Below are 13,486 nucleotides of genomic sequence, written 5' to 3'. Positions count from 1 at the left end.
GAAAAGGGAATTTCCACCATTTTTCATACCACTGTAAAAAAAACAACCCTATTGATTCGTGCCATTTTAAACAGGCAGTGATTAAAATTCCAACCATATTTTGGATAATTTTTCCTTTCATGAAGACTTTTTCTGCTTTGGATGAGCTCTGCTCTGTGCTGTCGGCCACCTTGGACTGATTAGGTTCCCATATTTTAAAACATGTGAGCTAAAGAAAGCAGGATGAGCCCAGGAGGCCACATTATTGTTCTCATTTATCTGCATCCCTGAGCATAAACGTCCTGCTCTTGTCTGGGCGCTTTTGTTCTGGTGTTTGATGTAGAACTAATTTAAATTCTCTTGGTTTTTACAGCGAAACCAAAAGTGTTTTCACTAATTGTGTTGACGTTAGTGAATGTGAATGTGATCGTCAGAGCAAAAACAAGCAAAAGAAGTTTGTTGTTTTTTATTAAACACTGATTCTTTCATCGATAGTTTTTTGTTTTTACGTTTGAGGTTTTGTTTTCCAAAAACAAATAAATGCACATGACAGTTTCTCTCAACAGCACAAAGTCCACCCATGAACCAAAGGGGTGATGGTTCGATCCCTGGCTCCTCCAGTCCACATGTTAAAGTGTCCTTGAGCAAGACACTGGCCCAGATCTTGTCCAGGACAGTGACTTGCTCGGCATCGGTGTGTGACTGTGTGTGTAAATGGGTGAAGTGTGAATAGTGTGAAACGTAGAAAAGTTCTGTAAAAACATTTACAACCTGGGTCACATGACCACACAAAGACAAGCCAGTAAACTATTGACTGGTAGCTAACAGGGTTTTTCAGGCTGGGCCTGGTTTTATATTTTAGGGTTTTATGTTCTACTTTAAGGGCAGCATGGTGGTTTAGTGGTTGACTCTGTTGCCTCACAGCAAGAAGGTTCCTGGTTTGAAACCCATCAGGGGCCTTTCTGTGTGGAGTCTGCATGTTCTCCCTGTGCTTGTGTGGGTTTTCTCCAGGTACTCTGGTTTCCTCCCACAGTCCAAAAACATGTATGTCAGGTTGATTGGTGACTCTAAATTGCCCATAGGAGTGAGTGTGAGTGTGTGAGGTTGTTTGTCTCTATGTGGCCCTGTGATGGACTGGGGACCTGTCCAGGGTGGACCCCTGCCTTTCACCCAGAGAGAGCTGGGATAGGCTCCAGCTGATCCAGTTCAGTCCAATTCAGTGTTTAAGGTTTATGGCATACAGCGACTTTACTTGATCTAAGTGTGAGACTATTATATTAGGTCATGTCTCTGTGTTTTTCCTTTGAAAGCAGCATTGCTAAGGACGTTAGATGTTGAGTTTACTCCTGATACTGAATTTCCTGAAGCATCTGTCTCCATTTAAAACGAGCGGACGTGACCTTGTTTCTGAGACGTGTGGGTCATTGGTCACCGTCCTCTCCAATCTGCAGCTTCTTAACAGCTGCTCCGTTTGTTCTTCACCTTTTGTTTCCTCCACCCTGTCCTGTAACTCCAGCTCTTTTTCTTTTTCACTTGAATGACTCAGACTCAGACTAATGGAAGGTTTGTCTGCTGAGTGAACGTCACACCCACCTGATCTTTGGACTTGCTCACCCCACACACTCACTCCATCTTGACTCCTCACTTTATTTCTCCAAAGTGCTAAACAAATATACATTGGCGTGATTACCCATGCACGTATCGCGCTACGGCCACGGGGCAGCTATCGTTTCACTGCCACTTCTGTTTTGAAGAACATTTAAGAAAACGTTTCCCTTCATTCGTGAGAAGGTGAACATTTTGTCTTCATGAGATAAAGCACATGACGATACACACATTTGTGACCACAGCACAGAGATCACAAAATAAAGAAATGGTCATTACATCGTTCGGTTATTATTTGGTTAGTGAATTTCCAACATATAGTCCAGTCTCTGGTAAACAAACACAGTGTCTTCAAAAACCATACATCCATTATCCTGCAGTAGGTGGTGGCGGGCTGGAGCCAATCCCAGCTGACGTTGGGTGGGAGGCGGGATACACCCTGAACAGACCCCCGGTCTGTGAGTGTTTCATTTAAATTGCATTTGAGGAAGTTGATTGGATTAAGCCAAAACAGATTTCGGTCCAGGACACAGACATTATCCCTGAAACCATGTCATTAAAAAGTCTGTGGTGTTTTAAAATGCTTTAAAAATGTAGAAACATCATTTACGGTGTTTGATCAAATAACTTATAGATGGTTTACTTTGAATCGGAAAAAAGAGGGAGAGAAGCTTTTCATCATCAGAGCCATTTTCCACACAGGCCATCAACAGAATATCAAAGTGCTGCATTTGTATTCACAGAGACAGAGAGCGGGCACAGGCCGACTGCGCTTGTTAGCGACCTGCAGGTGATGGTGGTGGTCAACTCCACTACACTTCACAGTGACAAGGCAGAAAATGTCAAAACGCTGATTTCATAGAGCTGAAGTCTCCAACACGTTAGAGGACGTTGGTCGACTTGTGCTGCAGCTTTGTTCCTGATGGCAGCAGGTCTGTGCTGTCCTGATTCATAATAACCAGGGCTGACAGGTTTTTTTTTGTTTTCCAGACGATCAGTGCTCAGACACCGTGGGGAGAAGGAGTCTCCGTAACTCTGATATTCACTGATGTCTGATCCACAAAGGGTAATAGTGTCACTAAAACTGACCTGTCATTCTGTTTTGGATGAACAATCATCATAATATCTGTGTTATGATCTTATTTATATGATAGAAAAACAATAACACAGGATCCTGGCAGCCACTTATTTTGTAAAAACAGACATTTACTGGTGAGTGACCACTGAAAAACTAAAACCAGTAAACTGAGCTGACCGACTGTCTCTCTCCTCGTTCCAGGTCCCACCGCTGCAGGGAGTCGATCACTTCCTGTTATTGCGTTTGGCCAAGGGTCGGAGGTTAAGGGTGATAGGCGGAGGACAGACGCAGTGTTGACAGGGACGAGGGGATGAAAAGAGGAACAGAGGGGCTCTATTCTCCTCAGCATGTGAGAGCAGCAAGTGGAGAGAGAGACGTGGGCAATGATAGGAGGAATTATGGAGGAATGAGTGGAATTTCCTGAATGGCAACGACAGAGTCTCTCCCCAAAAAACAGTATCTCTGCTGTCATCCTGGTGCAGATGCAGTGTCTGTTAGTGTAAATCTTTGTCTGCTCTCTGCTCTGCCTGTTTCTACAGACCAATGAGGTCACTCACGTTTTGTTTTGTTTGGTGCGAAGGGTCAGTTCTGCACATAAACACACGTTTAAATAGGTGGATTTCACACACAGATATACAGTAAATATGTCATTATCATTGTCATGTATGTAAACTGAGACAAACAAGGAAGAAAATGAAGAGAAGAGAAGAAAATCACACCAAACAGTAAAAATCAATCAGTAAAAGTCGATAAATAATATTTGTTTTGGTTAGTGATCAACAGACACATTCAAATAATTATTACTCAGGTATTTTCACAGTCTTGTTCCTGGTCCTGTTACTTCCTGGTCTTTCTCCATCCAGGGTCCAAACATTCGTGGGCTTCCCTCCAGTCACCTGAGCTTTGACACCCACTCACACACCTGTTCCCAGTTTCCCATCAGCCCAATCAGGACCAGCCAGTTCTGTCATGTTTCTGTGTTTGCCTCCACATGTGGACCCTCATTTCATGAAGCCTGTTGTATAAACTGAAATTAAACTTGGTGTCGTTACAGCGATAAGTTGAACAAAGTGTCCAGAGCAAACTCAACTTTGCATGGAGCTTTAAATGTCTTTTGGACTGCAGCTCTGGTGATAGTTGTATAAAAAAAATCATAAACTTGAGCTTTAACTTTGTGTTTCAGCCGAAGTGAAACTGAGCGTGAGTCCCAGTGAGCTGCTGCACTGGAGTAAAGACCATGTTGTAGATCAGGCTCAGGCTAAAAACATCGTGGACCCGTTACACCTCCTGCATTGTTCTCCAAATCAGCCTGAGCCTGGTAGGATCCTGTTACAGGGTGGTGTGACCTGCCAGTGACACACATACAGTACACACACTGCTAAACACAACTACGCTGTCACCAGAGCAACCACTTACAAAAACCCATGTTTGTTCATTGTGAGCAGGTAAACAGGAGACCAGATGGTTTTATGTCGACAGTCTGTGAAAACTCTACGCAGAAAATTAGGACAAAGGACAATACTCAGTACTAATACTACTGGTACTACAGCAGATTTTATAAATAATAGTCTGATATCAGTATTTAGTAAGAACGCAGCCTGCTGGAAAACGAAAATGGTTTGGATTAAATTTGTTGTACTCATTTTTTTTATTTTAAACACATCCTGTCACAGTTTCTATCTGGTCTTGATCGTCAAATGTTCCCAGCCCCCATTCTGTCCCCGCTGTCTGTGGTCACATGACTCTGCTCAGCTGCACACCTGTTTCCCATCCACTCAATGGGCGGGAGTCCAAACTCCCAAGGACAGTGTCTGTCTGTGCTGACTGGCTTCTGTTGCTGCCAGTTTCAAACATTTCTACCTGAGCTCCATGTGCGAAAATTCAGTTCCACTCAATCCAAGACTGAGCTACCTGAGCAGACCTGAGGACAATCCAAAGGAACATTAAATGTAGGAGTTTTTACTCTCTCCAAAGTCCTGTTTTAGGGGACTAAGTACTGTATGTCCTGTATGAGGCTAGGGTTAGCACTGCTCTGTTTTTAACTGGTCCAAACTGGGCCGTTGGTGCTGCTCAGTCAATACAGAGAAAGAATCAGAGAGACTCAGATATTCTGGTGTGATTTTGATGGATATTTGAACCAGACGGAGGATCTGTCATGGCACACCCAAGATCCAAGATTTTGGGCTGTACTCGTGTAGAAAAATAGGTCATTTCATGTGTTCTTCAAGCATTTATCTGTTCAGCCTGCTACAAGCCAACATGTTGATCTCTACAAATAAATTTAACTTGACACAAAAATATCCCACAGAGACGAGAATTTGAGATGTATTTGACAGGCTGAGAGGGAGAAATTGGACTTTTGGGGGCTTTCAGCTAAATCGGCTCCATGTGCGTTTGAAGGTACAGTAAATCCAGCACCCTGGCCCCAGGGTCATTTTATGTGGGGAGGGGGGAATAAACACTAAGCTGACTAAAGGCAGCCCTCAGGGGAGACATCAAGAGGTAGAGTCAGCATACTTCACGTATGGAGTCAAAGTAATATGACTCCCTCTCATTGTGTATATGTGTGAACATGTGTGAGTCTGTGAGGTGTGTTTTATATTTGGATTATTGTGTGTTTCTGAGACTGAACCTTAACTATTGGCTTAACATTCAACAGGAAAGCTGGTTTGATGCCTGTGACAGAATCAAAACAACAACAAGGAATATTTTTAACATAGTTCCACACAAATGGCTGCATATAATATAACCGCGTGTTTGAGTTGGAGGTTTCGGCCCAAAGTGACCGTGAGAGGGTGAAGATTAACCCGAATGTCTCGAGCCACAGCAGCAAACCTGCCTCATCAAAGAGCCTGTTCACGCTCCTTCATCCTGTGCAAATACCCTCTGGTGCCAGGGAGACAGTCCAGCCACACCAACAGGACGTGGCCGCAGCCCTTGGTGGATAGAAAACGTCCATATGATTAATCTCCATTCATGTGTGAAGTTGTCTGCAGACACAAAGACTGTCCACCATATATTTTAGCTACTAACTCACAGGTCATTGTTTTGCTCTTGTCCATACTGAACACATCATTCAAACAAACCCCTCAGGTTATGACGTAAACTAAAGCTAACTGGAGTCAGGAGTCACAAGCCCTCGAGTCCAGTCTCAGAAACCGGTCTGGAGCTGTAGTTAGAAGCTGCTCTGACATTTAGAGTTTACATTTAGAGTTTGCATCCTGTCCATCAGTCCAGAGACAAACTGTCTGTGAATGAAGACAATTCAGTTCCGTCCAGCTGAGCCAGCACAGATCAGCGAGGCCACAGAGGCTCAGGGCAACAGGCCTAAATGAATCACTGGAGCTGGAGGTGTCCACACACACATCATGGAGTCCATGGCAGGACACCACCACAGAAGAAGAAGCTGCTGTTTAGCAGAGTGATGAGGCCAGACTGTCTGGGACCAAAACGCATCACACCAACACACCTCTGGGCTCCATCGCTGGGGAAACATGAATGTTTTTTGAACTATTTATCCGTGAAGTGTTGACATACTGTGACCTGCACTGACTTCAAACCCAGATATCGTACCTTCTCATATTAGGAATGCTATTTTAAACAAATGAAATCAGCTTAATAAACAAATATAATGGTGGCAGCAAAGTGTCAAGCCTTTCCCAGAGGATTCTGTGGGATTCGTTTCCCACACATTTGGAGCAGAAGCATGTGGAAGCACTTAGAGCCGGCAGCCCCAAATCAACGTGTCCTCCGTCACCCCAACACCTCCCTGACAGGCCTGTGACCCCGAGCACAGAGGTCAGAGGTCGAGCATGAGGGGTGAGCACCAGAATGGAGTCCAGGCCTGCCAGAGACAAACAGCAGCCTAGAACGAGCAGCGGACAACTTCTATATCTTAACTGTGACGCTGTCTCCTCATGAACAATCATCCATTGGGTCAGTTAAATGTTTTTGAATGAAATAACATGCCAAAAGTCATGAATGGGATGTAGACAGCCATAATGTTAAGTAATAAAACAAGAGCTGTCAGTCTATGTCACACTATCTGGTATGTATCTGGCTCTTTGCTCCCAGCTGTGACATGAAGCCCTTTGTTTATTAAGGCTTTTGTTTTTCCTGATCTGGGGAGTGTTGGTCTCTCAGGTATGCAGGGTTTAAAGAACCAGGCTCCAGTGACCACAGATGAGAAAAGACAACCCCCTGCTGAAGCTTATAGGCAGCAGCTGGAGATTCTGTGTGTGTTAGTGAGTCCAGACCCCATCCAGAGACCGACAGCACCAATGAATGTGTGTGAGTCCAGAACCTGGTTCAGCTTATGGGTCTGTGCCGTAGACCTCCACTGTTGTCCAAAAACTATTAAAAACCCAGCAGGGAGCCACACCGCTGACCTGGCTCACATGGTTCTTCCTCACCAACAATGGGAGGCCCGTCTGTTTCCAAAAACCAGCTCCAGACTCTGCTGGTCTGTCTGTGGTTTTATGCACAGCACTAGTGTAAACAAAACAATCATTCCATACATTTTGAAAAGTAGATCAATAATTGACATCATAGTCAGTAGGACTTTTATTGATGATTATTTTAATTATCATTAGACCTTTGCAGAGCTGAAGTGTTTTTTGTTCTGAACCCAGGTAAATTCTGTTTGCTGTCAAAAGAATATGACAAAAACAAATATTTGAGTAGCTGAAAGAAGAAAATATTTTTTCTCAGTGATTTTTCTTCATTTATTAATTAATTCATCAACAACTTCCAACTTTGTACTGTGCTTTGTGTTTCTGATCTTCCTTTATCGTGTCTCCAGTTGTTCAATCTTTAATTTGTGTTCGGTTTGTGTGTGACGTGCTGCTGACTCGTGTGACATTTGTTCTTCTGCACTTTTTGTTTAAGGCAGCTGAAGTAGATTTGCAGAAATAGAAGTAAAGGAGGATGTAGAGAGTTAGAAATCTGACCCGGCCTGATGTATCACATCATATGAAAAGAGTGTGTGTGTGAACTCGAGTGTATTTGCGTAACCACCCATCAAGTCTATTTTCTGTTTGCTTGATGAGAAACAGACCTTTTCATATCGACACTCACGCCCTTTCTGGTTCCTTGATGGTTTCCATTCATCTCTCATTATGTTCTTCACACTCAGTGTGAAACAACCACTGACACACACTTTTCACTTTGTGTTGATCGAGTGTGTTGAGAACGCTGTTGTGGTGAAATGTGTCCACAGATATTTTTAGCCTGTCAAACCTTTTTGTACGTATTGTTCAATCCATTTATTTTACAGACTAGATGATGGATTTATACTTGTATTGTAATCTGGATCTGTATCTGGGTCAGGGTATGCTTGCAGTGTGATCAGATCTCATCTACTATTTATCTAAATGCAGTCCCTGCTGCTGGACCACATTCTTAAACCTGAAATATCTTGGTCTCCACCACCTCCTGAGGGAAACCTCTGGCTCTTCAGCTGCTAAATGCTCCACTATGGTCACCAGCTGGTCTCTGACTGTGTCTGTCTGCTGTTTGCTGCTGAGCAGGTAGAGGACAGAGGCTTTTTGGCACCATGTTTGCTGATACGTCTGCCACCTAACTACCTTGCATATTAAGATCTCACAGATAACGCTTATTAATATGACATGTAAATGCAAAGGTCCATAATTCACATGGACCATCCAGATACAGATAACAGGGTGATGCCAGATGTACACTGGGCCCAGAACGGAAAACAAGCTTTGTCTAAAGTTGTGTTTCATGGCGCCACATTAAAATAAATGAGCTGCTGTTGTTTCCAGAAAGCTATAGAGTGTGAAGTACTTCAAAGCTGCTCTGTGGTTTCTCTGTGGTTTCATGCTGCTCCTGAGAACTGAGAAAAAAAATGTGAGTTTATTTTTAAGGCTTGATGCGGCATGAAAGAAGAAGAACACGGCAAAGTCTTGAGTCTTTCTCATCAGTGAGGTTTGAGTTATGCAGAGGTGGGTTTCACTGTGGAGTTCCCCCTCATCTTCATGCTCATCAATCTGACCACTTTAGATCAGCTGCTTTTACAGGAAAACACCTAAAGGCTGTATAAGCTTCCTGCAGACGGGATGTTTATTTTAAAATGTGGATATGAAAATCAAATATGTTGAATGTAATAGTTTTATTTTGTTCATCACAGAAATGAATAAGCAGCTGCACGTGCATAGGATGCTATTTACACTATAATACAACATATGTATACGGCTATTTCAGTCTTTTACACTTTGTTAGGTTTTAAAATCATAAACACAACAATAAATCTCAGAATAATTAAACTGTAGCATGGAGAATGGCACAGTCAAGTAAGTCTTTATTACGATCTGCCAAAGACGTTAGGTCGCACTGGTTATACTGTAGTTATGGTCCAACAGAAGTCCCAAAACCTTTACACGTTTTTGATAAGAAGCAGAAAGTGTTTTTACTGCTTGTTCATCAAGTTAGCATGTGAACTCAGATAAGCAGCTGCTAATGTGGCGATTAGAAGCTAATTTGGCTAGTGGATGCTAATGTGGCTAATGGCGGCAAAAGAGGCTAACGGCTGTTAATGTGGCTATTGGCAGCTAATGTGGTCAACGGCTGTTAATGTGGCTATTAGAAGCTAATGTGGCTAACGGCTGTTAATGTGGCTATTAGAAGCTAATGTGGCTAACGGCTGCTAATGTGGCTATTGGCAGCTAATGTGGCTATTAGAAGCTAATGTGGTCAACGGCTGTTAATGTGTCTATTGGCAGCTAATGGGGCTATTAGAAGCTAATGTGGTCAACGGCTGCTAATGTGGCTATTGGCAGCTAATGTGGCTATTAGAAGCTAATGTGGCTGACGGCTGCTAATGTGGCTATTGGCAGCTAATGTGGCTATTAGAAGCTAATGTGGTCAACGGCTGCTAATGTGGATAAGGGCTGCTAATGTGGCTAGCTAACTGTTTATCTTGCATCGTTAAAACATCGCAATAGAAGCTCAGCTGCAGCGTTAACTCAGCGGTCTGTTGTTATAACATTAGCATTAGCTAGCCGTGTCCAACGTCCCTGCTTCAGCTTATCTGACACTCTCTCCTTTCTTCTACGAGTCTGATTCTGGGGAGAAGACACTGAAACGGTGCGTTTGCAAAAGGGATGAAACAGCAGAAAGAATGATCTGAATAGTGTTTCACCTGGAAAGTTAATAGACCCCACACAGCTGTATTAAACATGTTCAAATGGCCGGTAATATGCGGCCTTTCACTTAACGTTAAGCTGCTACAACACATCCATTTTTTTTAAACTACAGTTTCCATAATCCTTTGGGGGATATAAACAGGAAGTGATAAAGACGTGACCTACAACTTGAGCTCCATTATTTTTATAAGCCTGTGTTTGTCTAATATTTTGGTAAGTTGGCACCACTAAACAGATGCCGAACTATCTGTCATCAGTCCGCGTCTCCAGTGAACCTTCGGATTTAGTGGCAGCTGTCGCTGGATTATAGTGACACAGAAGAAACGTCAGAAATCTACTGTTTCTCAGGCCGGTCCTGCAGGCTCTAAACGAAATTCCGAACATTTGTTTGCTGAGGATGCCGGAGATGATAACACCTTTGGGAAGAGTAAGTCATACTGAATATAAACATATGTGTTTCATGTCTGTGTGATTTGACTGATGTCAATCATTTCCGACACAACCAGTGAGTTTAATGCCTCAATTTCCACCATGAGCTGTGTCACTGATGTGTGTGGAGTCTGCATGTTGTCCCTGTGTCTATGTGGGTTTTCTCCTCCCACAGTCCAAACTCATGCAGGTCAGGATTAGGGTCTGAACCCAGGTGGACCCGGGGCCTTTCTGTGTGGAGTCTGCATGTTGTCCCTGTGTCTGTGTGGGTTTTCTCCTCCCACAGTCCAAACTCATGCAGGTCAGGATTAGGGTCTGAACCCAGGTGGACCAGGGGCCTTTCTGTGTGGAGTCTACATGTTGTCCCTGTGTCTGTGTGGGTTTTCTCCTCCCACAGTCCAAACTCATGCAGGTCAGGATTAGGGTCTGAACCCAGGTGGACCAGGGGCCTTTCTGTGTGGAGTCTACATGTTGTCCCTGTGTCTGTGTGGGTTTTCTCCTCCCACAGTCCAAACAAATGCAGGTTTGGTTGGTTGGTGACTCTAAATGTGAGTGTGTGTCATCACCCAACTATGTAGGATTCATCCTCTGGGCTAACGTGTGAAAAATGCCGTCTACTAGTCCAGTCCATTAGGACTGACTGACCAACTGATGTTTCTGTGAGGCTACTCAAACCAAAAACAGAAGTAAGATGTGGAAAAAACTGCAAGACGTTTTGGAAAGTTTACAGATATAATTTAATGCAGAAGTTTAAAGCAGAAACACCAGGAAAGGAACCAAAACTGCACACGAGAACATTGGAGGTTAATTTCCTTTGGGAATAAAGATCATAGCAGAAAGCTTCTGTGGCTGCGTTGTGTGGCCTCATTTAACAATGACCACAGAAAAATGGATCTTGAAAAAAACGTCCATAAACAACAACCAGAACACGGAGTTTAAGCTGGACCAAACAGCACCAAAACACGCCTGCAGCCACAGGAACATCAGTCCGTCGGTCAGTCCAGCACATGGGTCCTACATACTTTACTTCTCTTTCAGGCCACTTAACCAAAACAGGGAAATAAAACTACACAGCTCAACAGAACTGAGAGGATCCATTTATTATTATTAATTGGTTACAGATCAGTATAGATCAATTGAAGCTCATGAGACGTGAAAGGGCGGGAACACACGCAGTTCATGTTATTGTCACATTTGACTTTGAGCAACAGATTTTAAACACATGGTGTAAATTAGATCTGAACTCAAGCTCTCGGCATGTGGGTGTTGATCAGAAACAAGTGACACACAGATTTCACATGGCTCAAAGAGTGACTGTGACTTTGGAGATGAAGACCTCATTAAAGATATTTAACGTGAAAACCTTCGTCACACTTCCTCATGATGTGAAGTCCTGCTTAGAGATGTGCAGCTTGAACAGTGAATGATGATGAGAGACCAAGGAATCACTGTAGACCGACATGCTGTCCTCAGGGCGACGGCAGCTGTGTGGTCGCTCCACTTTCTGCTGCTCCTCTGCTCCAGAACAGGTTGGATTGCTTTGGCTTCGCTGAATGCTTGCTTGGCTTGTGATAGACAGATGTTTTTTATCCTGGAGCTCTAAGAAAAATAGACACACCCTACTAAATCATTCTGGGTCATGCAGTGAGTGGAGTCTCGGCCCAGCAGAGCAAACAGGGACGTGACAGATCAAGTGTTGCCCCCTGCTGCCTGCTGCATGCAGTCACCAGACACTTTATCAGGTGCACCTGTAATCTAAGTTATCTTTCTTTATGAAACTCATACTGGTCCAGTTTGGTTGAAATTGGTGGAAGTTTATAAATTCAATTATATATTTTTATTTAGGTCATAGTAAAAAATGATTTAGTTCTGGACTGTATTGTAACCAGAGGTGTCTCTATTTCTGTCCTCCCCCTCAGAACTGGACTGAAGTGCTGTAGCTGAGTAAATGTACTGAAATGCTCATGCATGTGATCCATCTCAAACTTTGAATCTCAGTGTTTTAGTGTCAGTATGGGATGTTTTAAGAACAACAAAAACAATCAGCGTTGTCCTTTATATTACTGGACGATAATGAAACCTCAAGTTGAGGTTGATTCTTAAATCTTCTGTGGTCATGTACAAAGTTTTATCCCCCGACCGCATTGTCAAAATAAACTGAAGAGAAACTAATTGTGTTTTCTTCGTTGATACAGGAGCCTGTGATGGACAGATGCTCAGCAACACAGAAATGAACAGTCAGTCTACCAGGTGAGGTTTTTACACCATACACTTGTAAGAAATCACCAAAGTACACAAGAAATCACCACACTATCTAAAGATCTGTTAAAGAAACTTCCCCAGCTGTTGTTAGTGCCAGTTAATGAGACAGCACAGTGGAGAAACAGCAGAATAAAATTTTATTTTCTCTTTAAAGCTGCACAGCTCTCTGGTGTGGTGTATGTAAGCACGCCTGAAAGGAAGCAGCGTTATTTCCTAACCGAAAACACACCGTGTCTCTTTGATGCCTCCTCAGAAAGTACCTAAAAGTACAGATTAAACTTTCTCATGAGGCACAGTGAACCTTCCCAGCTGTGCTTCACAGATTTCTGCTGAATTCACATTCAGATGCAGAGTGTGCAAAATTTCATTTCATCAAAGACACTGACTTCAATCATTAAAAAACCCCAGCAGATAAAAACTGCCGTAAGAGAATGCCGTAGCTGTGTTCTGTTTACCTGTAGCATTAGGTGCTGTTTTGTTCTCCGTTTTCCGAACACAGGTGGTGAATTCCTAAATAACCTCAGCCCTGCGCTGTTTGTGTCCTTACAAAAACCAGAGGAAATTTCAGCTTCAGATTTATAACTTTATGTACTTCAGTCAGTGGACAGCTCCACGTTCTGGAGACGTGCTCAGTGCCGGAACACTGACAACCTGTCACTGTTCCACCTTGTGCAAACAGATTCAGCTGTTTAATGTGGGATGTCTGAGTTTAGAACAGTACTAATTTAGTTTTTTCAGGGTGGTTTATCACTATACACTGCCAGTCAAGATGGTCATATTGAGAAAACTGGGCTGTAGGTTTTGTGTTTTATGTTAATGGAAAATTATCCAAGTCATGTAAAAATCCTTATTTCTTAGGGGATATGAACGTCTTTGCAGCAGACGTAGGATGGATAACACTGCAAATCCAAATTCAAGCAAGCAAATAACTTGTCCCCAAACATCTTTTATTAAAGCCAAACATCAACAA

The sequence above is a fragment of the Mastacembelus armatus genome, chromosome 5 (genome assembly GCF_900324485.2).
Source record: "Mastacembelus armatus chromosome 5, fMasArm1.2, whole genome shotgun sequence".
NCBI lineage: Eukaryota > Metazoa > Chordata > Actinopteri > Synbranchiformes > Mastacembelidae > Mastacembelus > Mastacembelus armatus.
This window is presented reverse-complemented; position numbering follows the sequence as displayed.